This window comes from Panthera tigris, chromosome C1 (genome assembly GCF_018350195.1).
Source record: "Panthera tigris isolate Pti1 chromosome C1, P.tigris_Pti1_mat1.1, whole genome shotgun sequence".
NCBI classification, from domain to species: domain Eukaryota; kingdom Metazoa; phylum Chordata; class Mammalia; order Carnivora; family Felidae; genus Panthera; species Panthera tigris.
The window spans coordinates 108656785-108675539 of record NC_056667.1 but is presented as its reverse complement, the minus strand read 5'-3'; the positions used below and the strand labels follow the sequence as shown (position 1 = coordinate 108675539).

General features: G+C 36.3%; 1 long non-coding RNA gene across 2 annotated transcripts; it reads right to left on the bottom strand.

Moving 5' to 3' along the window:
• Nucleotides 1–465: 465 nt before the first annotated feature.
• Nucleotides 466–14637, bottom strand: LOC122241255. Of its 2 annotated transcripts, XR_006221287.1 has the most exons (4): nucleotides 14413–14637; nucleotides 14266–14326; nucleotides 6293–6406; nucleotides 4750–4851 (listed from the first exon to the last, which is right to left on the bottom strand). It is a non-coding gene; the product is annotated as an uncharacterized LOC122241255 (long non-coding RNA). The 2 variants fall into 2 exon arrangements; XR_006221288.1 differs by lacking the exons at nucleotides 4750–4851; nucleotides 6293–6406 and adding an exon at nucleotides 466–571.
• Between the last annotated feature and the right edge of the window lie 4118 nt (nucleotides 14638–18755).

Below are 18755 nucleotides of genomic sequence, written 5' to 3'. Positions count from 1 at the left end.
GGTGTTTTCTCTGCATTTGGTGATCAGGACCCACAGTAGAGGACAGAGAAATACTAAGTTCTCATAATATAAATTGGAAACTGGTATTTCTTCAGGTTTTTCTAAGAGTGATGTAGTGCTTCCATGGCAAAGGGGGCTAAGATAACATACAACAATATCCCCAGAGCAATCCCAGACAATATTTATATAGGGAATGGCCAATTCAACACAAAACCAGATTACTCAAAGAAGACCAAAAGGGCTTTCCACCAATACCAGTAGCAAATCACATAACAAGAGTTGGTTTCCTCTTTCTGTAGTTACTTTTCCAGAGGGTTAGATCCAAGAAAAGAACAGAAAGACATGTAACTGCAGTAATGACATTTCATAAGGCGGAGTAGGGAGAAACTTCAAAATCAAAATACCATTGAGCACTTTGCTGTATATACTGTGAAAATATAAACTGTCTCAGAAGCCATCCCCGAACATACCAGTGTCGATCTGAATTGGCACACAGTCATTGTGAAGAGCTCCAGAGGAACTCTGTGGCAGGCCTTCCATCACATCAGTGTAGAACTCAGTCTCTGAAAAGCTAAAGAAGCTTTTGGTCAACCAACAGTGGGGAAATAGAAAGGAGATTGCTGTACGTTGCATTCCCTGCCAACATGACCTGGGGGTAATGCTGGGTTTGCTCATTGCTATGTCTACATCCTTTTTCAGCAGAGTGAGTCTTATTGAAATCCAAAATTTCTCGTAAGCAAAATATATCTTTACTATATGAACAAAGTCAGGTGTGTTTTCTTTAGAACTTCAAGCCCAAATAGATGAGTTAAATTTTGAAGGAATGACATTGAACTTGTATCAAATCTAGCTGTTTTGAGTTGGAAAAGATATCAAAAAATATTGATGGCATTTCAGTCTCCAAAAAAGATTAATTCATTAGGCTGATAGATGAGCTCTAGAAGTTGTCCAGCTTCAGAAACAAAAGATACTACCTATAAGACCTTGTATTTAAAAACTTGAGATTTAAATTTTGAAAAAAAAAACTAATTAAAAAATAACTTTGAGGTTTTAAGTCAGGTAAATGTTAATTTTAAAAGTAAAAATGCTAAAAAGAATACAAGAGAAAATAAATTCAAGAGATACTTTAATTTTTTTAATTATGTTTTCCCCTGCTGAGCTGAGTCTTTATTAACCATTGAAATTATTTGTGTATTTTTTAATATTTATTATTTATTTTGAGAGACAGAGGGGGGGGGGAGGAGCAGAGAGCGAGAGCAAGAGCGAGAAAATCCCAAGCAGTTTCTGTGAAAATCCCAAGCAAGTTCTGTGCTGTCATCACAGTGCTTGAAACAGGGCCTGATCTCATGAACAATGAGATCAGGACCTGAGCCAAAATCAAGAGTCAGACTCTTAACTGACTGAGCCCTGCAGGCACCCCTATGTATTTTTTAAAATCCAGATTGTATTTTCCTAAAGAGTGAGCCCCTAGGTGGAAGGGTCATATTTTCTGTCTCTCTTTTCCCTCAGCTGGTGAATCCCAGGGCTGAGTTCCTAGGAAACACTAAGTAAAACCTTAGCAGAATGATGAACATCTGTGTCCATAACTGCCCCCCAGTTTCCCTCATAACCAGGACTCCCTTTTGGCTTCCTTAGAATGTGATTTGTCTTGGTACATCTGTCACCTTCTTTCTGTCCTACAACAATGAGGATACTAGAAAACAGGGTGAAATTATGACATGTACAGGACTGTGATAATGCATGATTTTATGTGTGGGGTGTCTGTACGATGCACAGCATGCATTTTGCTACCTCAGAGGTTGCATGGATTGACATGGATTTCAGAATGGAAGAGAAGGCAGAGTTGGCAGGTGGGACTGTGGTCTGTTATGTAAGGGAAGGAACACCAGGGTCACTCTGCTCCTGGCTTTGCTCCCTGAGCCTCTGATTTTGTGGTCTGGGAAAAATACTTAGTCTGGATGGTCTCAGTGTTCGTGTATTTCAGAGCAAGGTGAAACTTTCTGGACAGCTTTTCAGGGGTGAGGAGGGATCGATTGGATCATAGTAGCAATAACTGTTGTAGGGGGAATTTGTCATTTGGGATTGCTTAGCATCTAGATACCCTTCCCCCACCATGAAAGATGGAGTAGCTAGGTGATTCCAACCCCCTTTGCCTTGGAAGACCTAGGCCTGAATGGTTGTAATCTTGAGGGATAGACCAGAGTTCAGGGAAGGCAGAGATAATGATCAGCAGGGTCATGAGGAGAGCAGAGTATGGCAGTGACAGTCTGGTTGGGGGTGGTGCCATAGGTAGTGTCATTGTCAACTAACTAGTCTCCATACTGTGATATCACCTGGATTCTTGGTTGGACCTGTCTCCACCTGTGCCTGCTTGTTGGCTAGGCCTACTTCCCCAGCCTTCCTACTCATCTTTTAAACTATGCAATCTTATACTGATCAACTACCTTTCTAAGTTAGCCAGCCTGTGTTCTGTTGTCTATGGCTAGAAATCCTGGTATAGACAAGTAGTCTGGCATTTATGAAGTTATTTCCTATTCTAATATTCTATTTTTGAAATTTAATTTTTTTAATGTTTATTTATTTTTGATACAGAGAGAGACAGAGCATGAGTGGGGTAGGGGCAGAGAGAGAGGGAGACACAGAATCTGACAGGCTTCAGGTCTGAGCTGTCTGCACAGAACTTGAAGTCACAAATCACACGATCATGACCTGAGCTGAGGTCAGACACTTAATCGAGTGAGCCACCCAGGCCCTTATTTTCGAGCTTTAAGTTGCTGAATATTGCGTATTTCTCCAATTCAGATGAGTGACTCATCAAGTTTACCTGCCAAAAGGTGCCAGAATATAGATGCAAAATTAAGTCTTTGCAAGAAGTAACATTTTTGTACACCAATAATGAAGCGACAGAAAGAGAAATAAGGAAACTGATCCCATCCACAATTGCTCCAAGAACCATAAAATACCTAGGAATAAACCTAACAAAAGATGTAAACAATCTGTATGCTGAAAACTATAGAAAGCTTAGGAAGGAAATTGAAGAAGATAGAAAAAAATGGAAAAAAATTTCCATGCTAATGGAATGGAAGAATAAATATTGTTAAAATGTCAATACTACCCAAAGCAATCTACACATTCAATGCAATCCCAATCAAAATTGCTCCAGCATTCTTCTCAAAGCTAGAACAAACAATCCTAAGATTTGTATGGAACCACAAAACACCCCAAATAGCCAAAGCAATACTGAAGAAGAAGACCAAAGCGGGAAGCATCATAATCCCAGACTTTAGACTCTATTACAAAGCTGTAATCATCAAGACAGTATGGTATTGGCACAAAAACAGACACATAAACAAATGGAATAGAATGGAGACCCCAGAATTGGACCCACAAATGTATGGCCAACTAATCTTTGACAAAGCAGGAATGAGTATCCAATGGAAGAAAAAACAGTCTCTTTAACAAATGGTGCTGGGAGAACTGGGCAGCAACATGCAGAAGAATGAAACTAGACCACTTTCTTACACCATACACAAAAATAAACTCAAAATAGATGAAGGACCTGAATGTGAGACAAGAAACCATCAAAACCCTAGAGAAGAAAGCAGGAAAAAAACCTCTTTGACCTCAGCCGCCGTGATTTCTTACTCAACTCATATCCAAAGGCAAGGGAATTAAAAGCAAAAATGAACTATTGAGACCTAATCAAGATAAAATACTTCTGCACTGCAAAGGAAACAATCAACAAAACTAAAAGGCAACTGACAGAATGGGAAAAGATATTTGCAAATGACATATCAGATAAAGGGCTAGTATCCAAAACCTATAAAGAACTCACCAAACTCCGCACCTGAAAAACAAATAATCCAGTGAAGAAATGGGAAGAAGACATGAATAGACACTTTTGCAAACAAGACATCCAGATGGCCAAGAGATACATGAAAAGATGCTCAACGTCACTCATCATGAGGGAAATACAAATCAAAACCACACTAAGATATCACCTCACACCAGTCAGAGTGGCTAAAATGAACAAATCAGGAGACTATAGATGCTGGAGAAGATGTGGAGAAATGGGAACCCTCTTGCATTGTTGGTGGGAATGCAAACTAGTGCAGCCACTCTGGAAAACAGTGTGGAGGTTCCTCAAAAAATTAAAAATAGATCACCCTATGACCCATCAATAGAACTGCTAGCAATTTATCCAAGGGATACAGGAGTGCTGATGCATAGGGGCCCTTGTACCCCAATGTTCATAGCAGCACTTTCAACAATAGTGAAATTATGGAAAGAGCCTAAATGTCCATCAACTGATGAATGGATAAAGAAGATGTGGTTTCTATATACAATGGAATACTACTTGACAATGAGAAAGAATAAAATCTTGCCATTTGCAGGAACGTGGATGGAACTGAAGAGTATTATGTTAAGTGAAATAAGCCAGGCAGAGAAAGACAGATACCATATGTTTTCACTCATATGTGGATCTTGAGAAACTTAACAGAAGACCATTGGGGAGGGGAAGGGGGGAGGAAGTTACAGAGAGGGAGGGAGACTCTTGAATGCTAAGAACAACTGAGGATTGATGTGGGTGGGGGAAAGGAGAAAGTAGGTGATGGACATTGAGGAGGGCACTTGTTGGGATGAGCACTTGGTGTTGTACGGAAACCAATATGACAATAAATTATATGAAAAAAAACAATTAACTTGCTTCTTCATATAATTCTATGTATTTTACGGGTGAGAGTAACAGTAGGTCCAATGATGTTTCCCATTGCATATACCCAGAACTGGGAATCTGAGGGCCTTGTCTCAGCTCTGACAACCCACCTGTGTGTTCCACAGCATTTTCACCTGTGAAATGAGTAAATTGGTATAGATTATTGTTTAAGTAATATCCCACTAAGCTTTAGATTCATATGGTCTCAGAATTTCGTGGCCTGAAACTTTCTCTTAACCATCGTTGTGGCAGCCATAATTGTACACTGACTAGACCCTTCACTTTCTTGTGTTGTAATTGACAGAAATGTTCTCATCAGAGGAGTCTATTTCTTTCCTCCATCTCATGTTAAGTGTACAGATATACTTTTGATGACTTGGGTATAAAGTCATGCTTATCTTGTGGACTTCCTCCACAGAAAATGTCAGATTTTTATTTTTCTGATGCTCATTTATTACAGTTTTGTTTCAAAAATAAATTCTGCTTTTTTAGAAAAGTTGGAGATTATTTTTTAATGTATAAGTAGGGATTAAATATTATTTGTAAGGTTGTTAATAACAGCACTATCAAAAATAGCCAAAGTATGGAAAGAACCCAACTGTCTATCTGTGGATGAATGGATAAAGAAGATGTGGTGTATATATACAATGCAGTATCACTCGGCAATCAAAAAGAATGAAATCTTGCCATTTGCAACTATGTGGATGGAAATGGAAGCTATTATGCTAAGTGAAATTATTCAGTCAGAGAAAGACAAATATCATATGACTTCACTCATATGAGGACTTTAAGAGACAAAACAGATGAACATAAGGGAAAGGAAAGAAAAATAATATAAAATCAGGGAGGAGGACAAAACAAAAGAGACTCATAAATATGGAGAACAAACAGAGGGTTACTGGAGGGGGTGTGAGAGGGGAGGATAGGCTAAATGGGTAAGGGGCTCTAAGGAATCTACTCCTGAAATCATTGTTGCACTATATGCTAACTAATTTGGATGTAAATTTTAAAAAAATAAAATGAAAAATAATAAATAAATAAAACAAAAAAGAAAAAGACAAAAACAAAAACATGGCCATTTGGGGAAAAAAAAATTTGTAAGGGAGTAGGTGGGCTTCCTGAATGACATGATGAAGATTTCTATGGACACACTCCTCAGTGAAATAACCATAAATAGAAAAATTTATTTTTTAAACATATTTAAAGTATGGAAGTTGATCTAAGGACATATAGGAAATTGAGAAACATTTATTCAGGAAAAAATACTAGAGCTCATTAAGAAGAATAAGAGTCTGTGGCATTTGAGTCATGACCCACTCCCACTCCATCAGTTCAATGTGACAGAAGTTTTCTCTCAAGAGAGTGCAGCTAATAACATAAGGCTCCCTGTCCCCAGCTCCAAGTTTAGTATGATAACATATTCCTTGGAGATGCAAAACACTAGAATTTCTCATCCACTCTCGTTCCATGTTACAGAAAGTCTATTCCAAACAAGAGCTGCCAGAATATGTAAGAATCTCTTAATCTACCTAGCTCCCAATTGGAGGGTGAAAACTCTACCTTCAACAAGGATACCTGAGAATACCGGACATCAATATATCTTGTCCCAGTTCCTTCATAGGGTAGAGTTTCTTTAGCAGAAATGCCAAGCGGGAAGATCAGATGTTACTATTCCTCTTCAGTTCTCTGCTGGTAAAGAAAGGGTGTCACTTTTATAGAAGTGGGCCATTGTCGACACCCTATAATCAGAAACAGTAGCACAGAGGATTTGTGCAGGAGGACAGGGAGGCAATAAGAGCAAAAACCTCAGTAGCTCTTCCCAAAGAAAGTGATTTTACTGAAATGGAGCATGGGGAAGTTCAAGTCTAAAGGCAATGTCAGAAAACAAATATTTTGGTGGAAGAGTCTGCAACAAGCTAAATCATACTCAAGATAAAAGTTTTATAGCAAGAACCAGGAAAATCCCTTCTAGGATTAAGCCTCAAAGAATAAGTTCATTAAAAATAAGCCCCCAAAACTAAACTCAGACATGACTCCAGCAAAGTGGTTCAAATTTAATTGAGTTATACTGTAGAGCAATGTATGTCCCAGGTCATTGTCATAAATACCAAAGCAATCAGTCAATAATTAGACAAAAGCCATGTGTGATATAGAGGTAGTTTAACAACAAGATCAGAGAAAGAGACAGTAAAAGAAAGGCCTACGAAAACCACTCTTATTATAGGGTGAGTGTACATGTCCAAGGCTAAAAGCCTCTAAAGATAGACATTAGAGACCACAGACTGTGTGGGAAATGGATTTTATTGAAAAAGGCCAGTGAAAACACTAAGCAAATAAAAAGCAAGTAACATGGATAATGGGGAGAAGAGATCAATATCTTCACTGGCTACAATATATTATCTGAAATACCAAGTTTTCTACTAAAAGTTGTGAGACATAGAAGAAAAAGCAAAGTGTGACCCAACACAGGAAACTGAAAGAAGACAACAGAAGCTGCCTGTGAGAGGGCCCAGATGTTGGACTTTGGAGAGAAAGACTCAAATAAACTGTTAAAAATATATTCAAAGAACCAAATAAAAGAATAATCAAATATGAATAAGATATGATAATAATGTCTCATCACATACATAATATAAATAATGAATAGAAAGTATTCAAAAATAAAAATTTGAGAGTTGAAAATTATAATTTAAACAAAAATGCACTAGAGGAGCTCAAGAGTAGGCATGATCTGGCATTAAGAAACAAAACAAATAAGCAAAGGGAAAAAGGGAGAGAGAGAGGGAGAATAGGAGAGAGAAAGAAGCAAACCAAGAAACAGACTCTTACCTATAGACAACAAAATTATCATTACCAGAGAGGAGGTGGGTGGGGGGATAGGTGAAGTAAGTGAAGGGAATTAAGGATTACACTTGTGATGAGCAACAGGTGATGTATCAAAGTGTTAAATCACTATATTGCACACCTGAAACTGATATTACACAGTATGCTAACTGGAATTTGAATAAAAAGTTGATTGATGATAGAAAGAAAGAAAGAAAGAAAGAGATGATAGATAGATAGATATAGATGATAGGTAGATGATAGAAAGATAGGTAGATAGATAGATAGATAATAGATATGCAGAAAGAAAGAAAGAAAGAAAGAAAGAAAGAAAGAAAGAAAACTGGAGAGTGACATGTAAAAGAATAGAATTGGACCACTTTCTAAAACCTTATGCAAAAATAAACTAAAAGGCATTAAAGACCTAATTGTGAGATTTAAAACTATGAAAATCCTGGAAGTGGGGTGCCTGGGTGACTCAGTTAAGTGTCTGACCCTTGATTGGCTTAGGCCATGATCTCATGGAGCCCCACCTCGGGTTATATGCTAACAGTGCAGAGCCTAGTTGGGATTCTCTCTGTCTCTGCCCCTCTCTCTGCCCCTGTGGCTCAAAATAAATCAATAAAATTTTTAAATTCCTGGAAGAAAACACAGGCAGTAATTTCTCTGAAATTCACTGAGCAACATTTTTCTAGATATGTCTCCTGAGGCAAGGGAAACAAAAGCAAAAATAAACTATTGGGACTACATCAAATTAAAAGTCTTTTTCACTGTGAAGGAAACCGTTAGCAAAATGACAAGGCAACCTACTGAATGGAACAAGATACTTGCAAATGATATATTTGGTAAGGGGTTAATATCCAAAATATATAAAGTATGCAACTCAACACCAAAAAACCCCAAATAATTTGATTAAAAATGGGCAGAGGATCTGAATAGACATTTTTTTTCCCAAAAAGACATGCAGATGGCCAGCAGACACAGGAAAAGATGCTTAATATCATTAATTATCATAGAAAAATAAATTAAAACCACAATGAAATATCACATTACACCTGTCAGAATGATTGAAATAAAAAAGGCAAGAAATAACGTGTTGGCAAGGATGTGCAGAAAAAATAATCACAATTGTATACTGCTGGTTGGAATGTTAATTGGTATAGCCACTGTGGAAAATAGTGTGGAGAGTCTTCAAAAAATTAAAAATAAAAATCCCATATGATCCAATAATTCCACTACTGGGTGTTTACAAACCAAAAAAACAAAACACTCATTCGAAAAGATATATGCATCCCTATGCTTACCACAGCATTATTTACAATAGTCAAAATATGAAAGCAACCTAAGTGTCCATCAACAGACAAATGGATAATAAAGATGTGGTGTACACACACACACACACACACACACACACACATGAAAATTATATAGCCATAAAAAGGGTTGAGCTTTTGTCACTTGGGACATAATGGGTGGACCTAGAGATTATTATGCTAAGTGAAATAAGTCAGACAAAGAATGACAAATACAAAATGATTTCACTTATTGTGGGATCTAAAAAAATGAATAAACAAACAAAAAGTGAAATCAGAACTATAAATACAGAGAAAAAACTCATGGTAGCCAGAGAGGAAGGGGGTGGTATATGGGAAAATGGGTGAAGGGGAGTGGGGGATACAGATTTCCAGTTATGGAATGAATCAATCATGGGGATAAAAGGCACAACATAGAGAATATAATCAGTGATAGTGTAATAGTGTTTGTTGTATGGTGACAGAAGGTAGCTACACTTGTGGTGAGCATAACATAATGTATAAATTTGCCAAATCACTATGTTCTACCCCTAAAACTAATGTAATACTCTATCAATAATACTCAAATTATTTTTTAAAAAGAATCAATAAACTTGAACATATATCAATAGAAAGATTATGCAATTGGAATAATAGGGAGGGGAAAAAAGAAAAATGAACAGAGCCTGAAAGTGAAATAAGTCAGAGAAAGACAAATACCATATATCTCTCACATTGGAACATAAAGAACAAATGAACAAATACACAACCAAACCAAACCAAACAAAACAAAACCCAGACTCTTAAATACAGAAAACAAACTGGTGGTTGTCAGAGGGAAGGTGGGTGAGGAGATGGGTGAAATAAAGGAGATTAAGAGAAACAGAATTCTGCCTATAAAATAAATAAGTCACAGAAATGAAAAGTACAGGAATACAGTCAATAATATAATAATGTTGTATAATGGCAGATGGTGACTACACTTACCATGGTGAGCACTGAGTAATGGATAGAATGGCTAAATCAATATGTTGTACACCTGAAACTAACATAATACTGTGTTATTTTCAATAAAAAATTAAAGAAAGTAAACAACAACAGAAAAGTGCTCCAGTAAAATGGGAGAGTAGGAAGCTCCCAGTTCTCCTGCCTAAAGAAGATATCTGAACCAACTTAATAAGATCTTTGTAAAACAAAGGTTTAAAGCAACAAAGCAAACACATGATCAAGAGGAAGTTGTGTCCAAAATGACAGGAAAGTTTTGTGATGTTTTACTCACCCTTCCCACTATTCCTTCCTAGTGCAACCGGGATCTTGAGCACTCTCAGTCCAGTCCTATTTCCCACCCACAAACCAGATGGAAAAGCACAGACCTCATTTGCAAATTTTTACAAATATCTGTCCTAACTTATCAGGGGCTACCTGAAATTTTGTATTCTATCAAGATTATATATATATATATATATATATATATATATACACACACACACACACACACACACACACACATAATATATATATATGCAAATACAAATATATTGTATATATTATATATAATGTATCATATATACTATGTACAATATATCATATATTATGTATAATATGATATATTATATATATTATATATATTTGTCTTTGCATATATATAATGCAAATTATATATATATATATATATATATATAGTGCAAATTATAACATTAACATTAAAAATTAATGAACAGAATGAGAGTAGTATTTGGCGGCACCTGCCTGGCTCTGTTGGTTAAGCATCAGACTTCGGCTCAGGTCATGATCTCACAGTTTGTGAGTTCAAGCCCTGCATAGGGCTCTCTGCTGTCAGTGCAGAGCCTACTTGGGATTCTCTCTCTCCCTTTCTCTCTGCCCTTCCTCCACTCTCCTTCTCTCCCTCTCTCTCTCTCCCTCTCTCTCTCTCTCTCTCTTTCTCTCTCTCTCAATAATAAACTTTTTAAAACATTTTTAATGTTTATTTATTTATTTTAATTTTTTAATGTTTGTTTATTTTTGAAGAAAAGAAACAGAGTGAAAGTGGAGGAGGGCAGGGAGAGGGAAACACAGAATCTGAAAGAATACTTACAACTCAATCATAATACAAATAACCAAATTATAAAAAGCAAAGAATTTTAATCAATAACTTTCTAAAGAAGATATATAAGTGGCCAATAAGCATATGAAAAGATGCTTATTATTAATTAACTAGCAAATCAAAAACACAATGGAATATTACTTCACATGAATTAGAATGGCTAAAATGAAAACAACATACGAGATCAAGTGTTGACAAAGGTTGGAGAAATCTGAGCCCTCATGTATTGCTGGTGCAATTGTAAATGGTGTGGCCATTGTCAAATGCTAAGTGTATATTGACTATACATCCCAGCAGTTTCACTCCTAGGTACACACTAAAAAGAAATGAAAGCACATGTCCACACCAAACCTCTATAGAACATTCTTCAGTCTTTGTAACAGCAAAAAAAATGGAAATAAACTCAAATGTCCACCAACTCATGAATGAGTGAATAAAATGGAGTTATATCCACATAAATGTATATTATTTATCAATAAAAATAATAATGTATTGATACATGCTACAAAATGGGTGATTTGGACAACCTTTTCTAAATGGAAAGATAGTAGTCAGAGAAGACCACATCTTATATACTTCCATTTCTATGGGATGTCCACAATAGTTAAAACTATAGCACAAGTAGGTTAGTAGTTGTGTAGAGCTGAGGAGTCTTGGGACAAATGAAGAATAAATACCAGTGGGTATTATATTGTTTTGGGAGTAATGAAAATATTCTAAAATCAATTGTCATGATGGTTTCCCAGCTGTGAATATAATAAAAAAATCATTAAATAATGCCTTTAATTCAATTATTCATTTTTTGGGTGTTGAATTTTATAAGTTCTGTATATATTTTGGATACTAACCGTTTATACGATATGTCATTTGCAAATATCTTGTCTCATTCTGTAGGTTGTCTTTTAGTTTTGTAATTTCCTTTGCTGTGCAGAAGCTTTTTATTTTGTTGAGGTCCCAAATGTTTATTTTTGCTTTTGTTTCCATTTCTTCAGGAAATATATTTAGGAAGTAGTTTCTAAGGACAATGGGAGAGACATTCCTGCCTGTGTCATCCTCTAGGATTTTTACAGTTTCAGGTCTCACATTTAAGTACTTAGTCCATTTTGATTTTATTTTCGTATATGTTGTAAGAAAGTGGTCTGTTGTTTTTTTTTTTGTTTGTTTGTTTGTTTTTGCATGTTGCTCTCCAGTTTTCCCAATACCATTGGTTAAACAGACTGTCTTTTTCTCATTGGATATTCTTTCTTGCTTTGTCAATGATTAATCGACCATAAAGCTGTGCATTCCTTTCCGGGTTTTCTATTCTGTTCCATTAATCTATTTGTCTATTTGTGTCAGTATCTTACTGTTTTAATCACTACAGATTTGTAATATAACTAGAAGTCCAGAATTGCAACGTCTCCAGCTTTCATTTCTTTGTCAAGGTTGCTTTGGCTATTTGGGGCATTTCTGATTCCATACAAATTTTAGGATTGTTTGTTCTAGGTCTGTGAAAAATGTTCTTGGTATTTTGATAGAGATTGAATTAAATGTGTAGATTGTTTTAGGTAATATAGGCATTTTAATGATATTTGTTTTCTCATCCATGAGCATGGAATGCCTTTCAATTTTTTTGTGTCCTCTTCAATCTCTTTCATTAGTGTTTTGTAATTTTCAGAATACAGGTCTTTCACCTCTTTGGTTAGGTTATTTCCTAGGTATCTTATGCTTTTTGGTGCAATTGTAAATAAGGCTGATTCCTTAATTTCTCTTTCTGCTGTTTCATTATTGGTGTACAGAAATGCAACCAATTTCTGGGGTGTCTGGGTAGCTCAGTTGGTTGACCATTGGACTCTTGATTTTGGCTCAGGTCATGATACAGGGTCATGGATCAAGCCCCATGTCAGACTATGTACTCAGCATGGAGCCTGCTTAAGATTCTCTCCTCTCTCTCTCTCTCTCTCTCTCTCTCTCTCTCTCTCTCTCTCCCTTTTCCACTTTCCCCCACTTGTGCACCCTCTCCAAAACAAAACAAAACAAAACAAAAAATAATTAAACAAAGAAATTTAACAGACTTCTGTATGTTGATTTTATATCCTATGAATTTACTGAATTCATGTATAGGTTCTAGCAACTTTTGGGTGGAGTCTTTTGGGTTTTCTGTATAGAGCACAGAGTAATACAATTAACAGATGGGCAGAAGACATGAATAGATATTTTTCCAAAGGAGACACACAGATGCCCAATGGAGACATGAAAAGATGCTCAAAATAAACCATCATCAGGGAAATACAAATCAAAACTGCAATGAGATATCACCTCACATCTGTCAGAATGGCTAAAATCAGCAACCTGCAAACAACAGGTGTTGGCAAGATGTGGAGAAGGGGGAACTCTCTTGCACTGTTGGTAGGAATGCAAATGGGTGAAGCCAGTCTGAAAAACAGCATAAAACTTCCTCAAAAAGTTCAAAACAGAACTACTGTGTGATCTAGCAATTGCACTACTGGGTATTTACTCCCAAAATATAAAAATACTAATTCAAAGGGATACATGCATCCTGATGTTTATAACAGTATTATATAATAGCCAAATTATGGAAATAGCCCAAATGCCCATCAACCAATGAATGAATAAAGAAGAAGTGGTATATGAGGCCTCTGGGTGGCTCTATCAGTTAAGCAACTGACTCTTGATTTTGGCTTGGGTCATAATCTCATGGTCCTGGGATGAAGCCCAGTGTCATGGAACCTGGTTGCGATTCTCTCTTTCCCCCTCTCTCTCTCTCTTGCTCCCCCACTCATTCTCTCTTTCTCTGTCTCTCTGTCTCTGTCTCTCTCTAAATAAACATTAAAAAAAGAAGTGACATATACATGTAATGAAATATTACTCAACCATAAAAAAGAATGAAATCTCGCCATTTTGTAATGACACAGATGGAGCTAGAGGGTATTATGTTAAGTGAATTAAATAGGTCAATCAAAGAAAGACAAATACCATATGATTTCACTTATAGCTGGAATTAAAAAACAAAACAAATTGTGCATATACAAAAAGAGAGAGAGAGAGAGAGAGAGAGAGAGAGAGAGAGAGAGACAAGCCAAGAAATTGACTCTTAAGTATAGCAAACAAACTGATGGTTACCAGAGAGGAGGTGGTTGGGAGATGGGATAAACAGATGCAGTTGTTGTGATAATAATCAGGTGTTGAATGTAAGTATACATATGAAACTAACATCACACTGTATGTTAACTGTAATTTAAATAAAAAACTTAAAAATATCATACACTTAAATGATGAGTTGCATGTTATATGAATTATGTCTTAATAAAGCTATTTTTAAAAATTACCTGTGAGATGAATGCCCATATATAACTTCTAAAAAGGAAAGAGATAAAGTTTTCCTGTTGACTGCAAGGTAAGAGAAGAAAAATGTCAGCTTGGGTCTAAAAAATTTTGCCTTAGGACAAGTCAAAAGTTCAGGGAACATGGAATACCATATTGGTTTGGAGAAACAAAAGCAGCAGAATCTGTGACCAGCTTTGTGGGGCTCTGAGAGGCAACGTGCCAACTTGCTGGTAACTCTTTCCAACCAATAGCATTCCATGTGACAATACAGTATGTGGTAGCATAGCTAGTTGCCAGGGTGTGCTCAAAAAATGGGCAGAGAGTACTTCAAAGTCTGAGGTGATATGTCAGTGATGTTTCACAGACTTCTTAGATTCTATCTCACGAGTCCCCCTGGAGTCTAGGCTTATTGCTTCCTGTCAGTTCCATTGTGATGTCAGAGTAGTTGTGAACCACAGGATCCCACCTCTGAGGCCAGAGAACTCTGCTCATGTCACCACTTCTGACCTTAGCAGGCTTAAGTCCAGTTAATGTACCTGCCCATGGGAAAACTGACCAGTTAGAAACCGAGCATAGTAGGGAGCTGTTGGGTAACTTATTATTATTTTCTTTTTCTTCTGGATACTTCTGAGGCCCAGATTTTCTATTCAGCCTGTTCAAAGATATCTAACACCTGCCTACCTGCTGTGTCTGTTTGTAGCTAATCTGGAATTCCTGCAAGCACAGGAATGCATCCCTACACTTCCCTTCCTCTCTGTCTTTCAATTTCTCCCGTTATCATATGTGTGTAACAAAATTGGAGTCTTGCATTATTATTTAGCGTTTATATCATTAATAGTTTTCCCATCGAATTAAATATATTTTCAAAACATGAGTTGTAATGGATGCATTCTATTTCATCAAATAGATAATCTTAAATGAATCAATCAATAACATTATGGGCTATTTTTGTTCTCATTAGTTTATTTCCTTTTTTTAAAATGTTTTATTTATTTTTGAGATAGAGAGACACAGAGCATGAGAAGGGGAGGGGCAGAGAGAGAGGGAGACACAGAATCCGAAGCAGGCTCCAGGCTCTGAGCTGTCAGCACAGAGCCCAACACGGGGCTTGAACTCACAAACCGCGAGATCATGACCTGAGCCGAAGTCGGATGCTTAACCGACTGAGCCACCCAGGCGCCCCTCATTAGTTTATTTCCTTATTATAAATTTCAAAAATTGGAAATGTAGAGCCAAAATATTTTTTAAATGCGGTTTAAAATGTGCCCCAATAGTAGATCCTTATATCTGTGACACTTAAATGAATTAAATTTAAAGATAATAAAGTGTATACTTAGACTCTTTTAAAAAATGCACCCTAGTAAAACTGACTGTTTGAGGGAAGCCTGTCTTTGAGTTGTCAAAATTATGCCAAGGCAAATCCTCCTGTACCTCCATGGTTTCATATGAAAACATGTGCTGGGCAGAATAATGAAAGGCATTTATCTAAGGACCCTTACAGTCCAAGCCTTCTGGCTGGTCATTGTTTCCTGATATGGTGATATCCCAAATAAAAAGATGTAATATGAAAATAAATACATTATTCTATTCACACATAGAATGAAAATACTGAGTACAGAGATAGAATTTTGACAATAAAAAGCTATAATTAAAATCATTGACATGGTTTTAATAAAAGCTGTGTGTGTTTAAGGTATACAACATAAAGATTTGCTATACATAGAAAAATAATCACTGCAGTCAAGCTGATTAACACACCATCTCACATAATTACTTTTTGTATGTGTGTGGTTGAGAGCATCTGAAATCTTTTAGCAAACTTCCAATATTCAATACAGTAGTATTAAGTATAGACATCATTACATCATTAGACTTATTTTTCCTACATCATTTCAATTTAGTACACTTTAATCATCATCTCCCCATTTCGCCCACCCCCTGCTCCTGGTAACCACTTCTATATTTTGTTTCTATGTATTTTTTTTTATAATTCAAGTGTGTGTGAAATAAGATTTTTTTTTCTTTCTGTATCTGACTTATTTCATTTAGCAAAATGTTCTCCAATTTTATCAATGTTGTTGCAAATGTCAGGCCTTTTTTTTAAAGTCTAAAAATATTTAATTATATATGTGGTATATTGATAAATTGTGAGATTAGGTGATAGATAGATACAGATGATCTATCTCATAGATAGATCTCACAATTTGTTTTCCATTCATTTACAACAAACATTGAGGTTGTTTTCTTATCTTGTTATTGTGAGTAATGCTGATTATGGAAGCTCAGTTATCTCTTTGAAACACTGATTTTATTTCCTTTGGGTGAATACCCAGAACAGAAACTACTGGATCATATGGCAGATCTATTATTGGCTTTTTGAAGAATTCCTATGCTTTTTTTCGTAGTGGCTGCACCAGTTTATATTCCCTGGTAGTAGTTGACACTAGCTATCGTAATAGAAATACAGTGATATCCCCTTGTAATTTTTATTTGCATTTCCTTCATGATTAGTGATGTTGGGCACTTTTTATAAACCTGTCAACCACTTTTATGTTTTTGTTTGGAAAGTCCCTTTGCCAATTTTTAAATAAAAATGTTTGTTTTTATGTTATTGAGTTGTATGAGCTCTTTGTGTATTTTGGATATTAACCTCTTATCATTTATAAATATGTAGTTTGTAAATATTTTCTCCCAACCCACGGTTTGCCTTAGAAACAAATTTAACAAAGGAAATAAAATGTCTGTACACTGAAAAATAAAAAAAAATGGTGAAATAAATTGAAGAAGACACAAATAAATATAAAAATTTTCATGTCCATGGATTGGAAGAATTAATATTGTTAAAATGTCCATACTACCCAAAATGATATACAGATGCAATGCAATCCCTATCAAAATTCCAATGGCATTTTTCATACATATAGAAAAAAAATAATCCTAAAATTCGTATGGAACCACAAAAGGCCCAAAATAGATAAAACAATCTTGAGCAAGAAGAGCACATTTCCTAATTTCAAATTACATTACAAAGCTATAGTAATCAAAAGAATATGGTGCTGACATAAAAACAGATGGATATACCAATGAAACAAAATAGTCAAGAAATAATCCCAAACATATATGGCCAACTAATTTTTTTTTTAATTTTTAGTTTATTTTTATTTTATTTTTTTTAATATATGAAATTTATTGTCAAATTGGTTTCCATACAACACCCACTGCTCATCCCAAAAGGTGCCCTCCTCAATACCCATCACCCACCCTCCCCTCCCTCCCACCCCCCCATCAACCCTCAGTTTGTTCTCAGTTTTCAATAGTCTCATGCTTTGGCTCTCTCCCACTCTAACCTCTTTTTTTTTTTCCCCTTCCCCTCCCCCATGGGTTTCTGTTAAGTTTCTCAGGATCCACATAAGAGTGAACACATATGGTATCTGTCTTTCTCTGTATGGCTTATTTCACTTAGCATCACACTCTCCAGTTCCATCCATGTTGCTACAAAGGGGCAGAAAACATGAATAGACACTTCTCTAAAGAAGACATCCGGATGGCCAACAGGCACATGAAAAGATGCTCAACGTCGCTCCTCATCAGGGAAATACAAATTAAAACCACACTCAGATATCACCTCACGCCAGTCAGAGTGACCAAAATGAACAAATCAGGAGACTATAGATGCTGGAGAGGATGTGGAGAAACGGGAACCCTCTTGCACTGTTGGTGGGAATGCAAACTGGTGCAGCCACTCTGGAAAACAGTGTGGAGGTTCCTCAAGAAATTAAAAATAGACCTACCCTATGACCCAGCAATAGCACTGCTAGGAATTTACCCAAGGGATACAGGAGTACTGATGCATAGGGGCACTTGTACCCCAATGTTTATGGCAGCAGTCTCAACAATAGCCAAATTATGGAAAGAGCCTAAATGTCCATCAACTGATGAATGGATAAAGAAATTGTGGTTTATATACACAATGGAATACTACGTGGCAATGAGAAAGAATGAAATATTTTTATTTTATTTTTGAGAGAGAGATGGAGAGCAAGCTGGGGAGGGGCAGAGAGAGAGGGAAACAAAATCCCAAGCAGGCTCCGTGCAGTCAGCACAGAGCCCAATGCAGGGCTCAAACTCATAAATCATGAGATCATTACCGAGCCAAAATCAAGAGTCAGACACTCAACCAACTGAGCCACCCATGTGCCTCTGGCCAACTAATTTTGACAAGGGCACCAAGAATACATGGTGAGGAAGGAGAGTTTCTTCAATAAATGGTACTGGGAAAACTGGATATCCACATGCAAGATGATGAAACTGAACCGTTATCTTACACCATAAGTAAATCCAAACTATATTAAAAGTTTAAACATAAAACCTGAAATCATAAAACTCCTAGAAGAAAACATAAGGAAAAACTCCTTTATATTGGCCTTGGCAATGATTTCTGTGGATGACATGAAACGTTTAGACAATAAGAGTAAAAATAAACAAGTGGGAC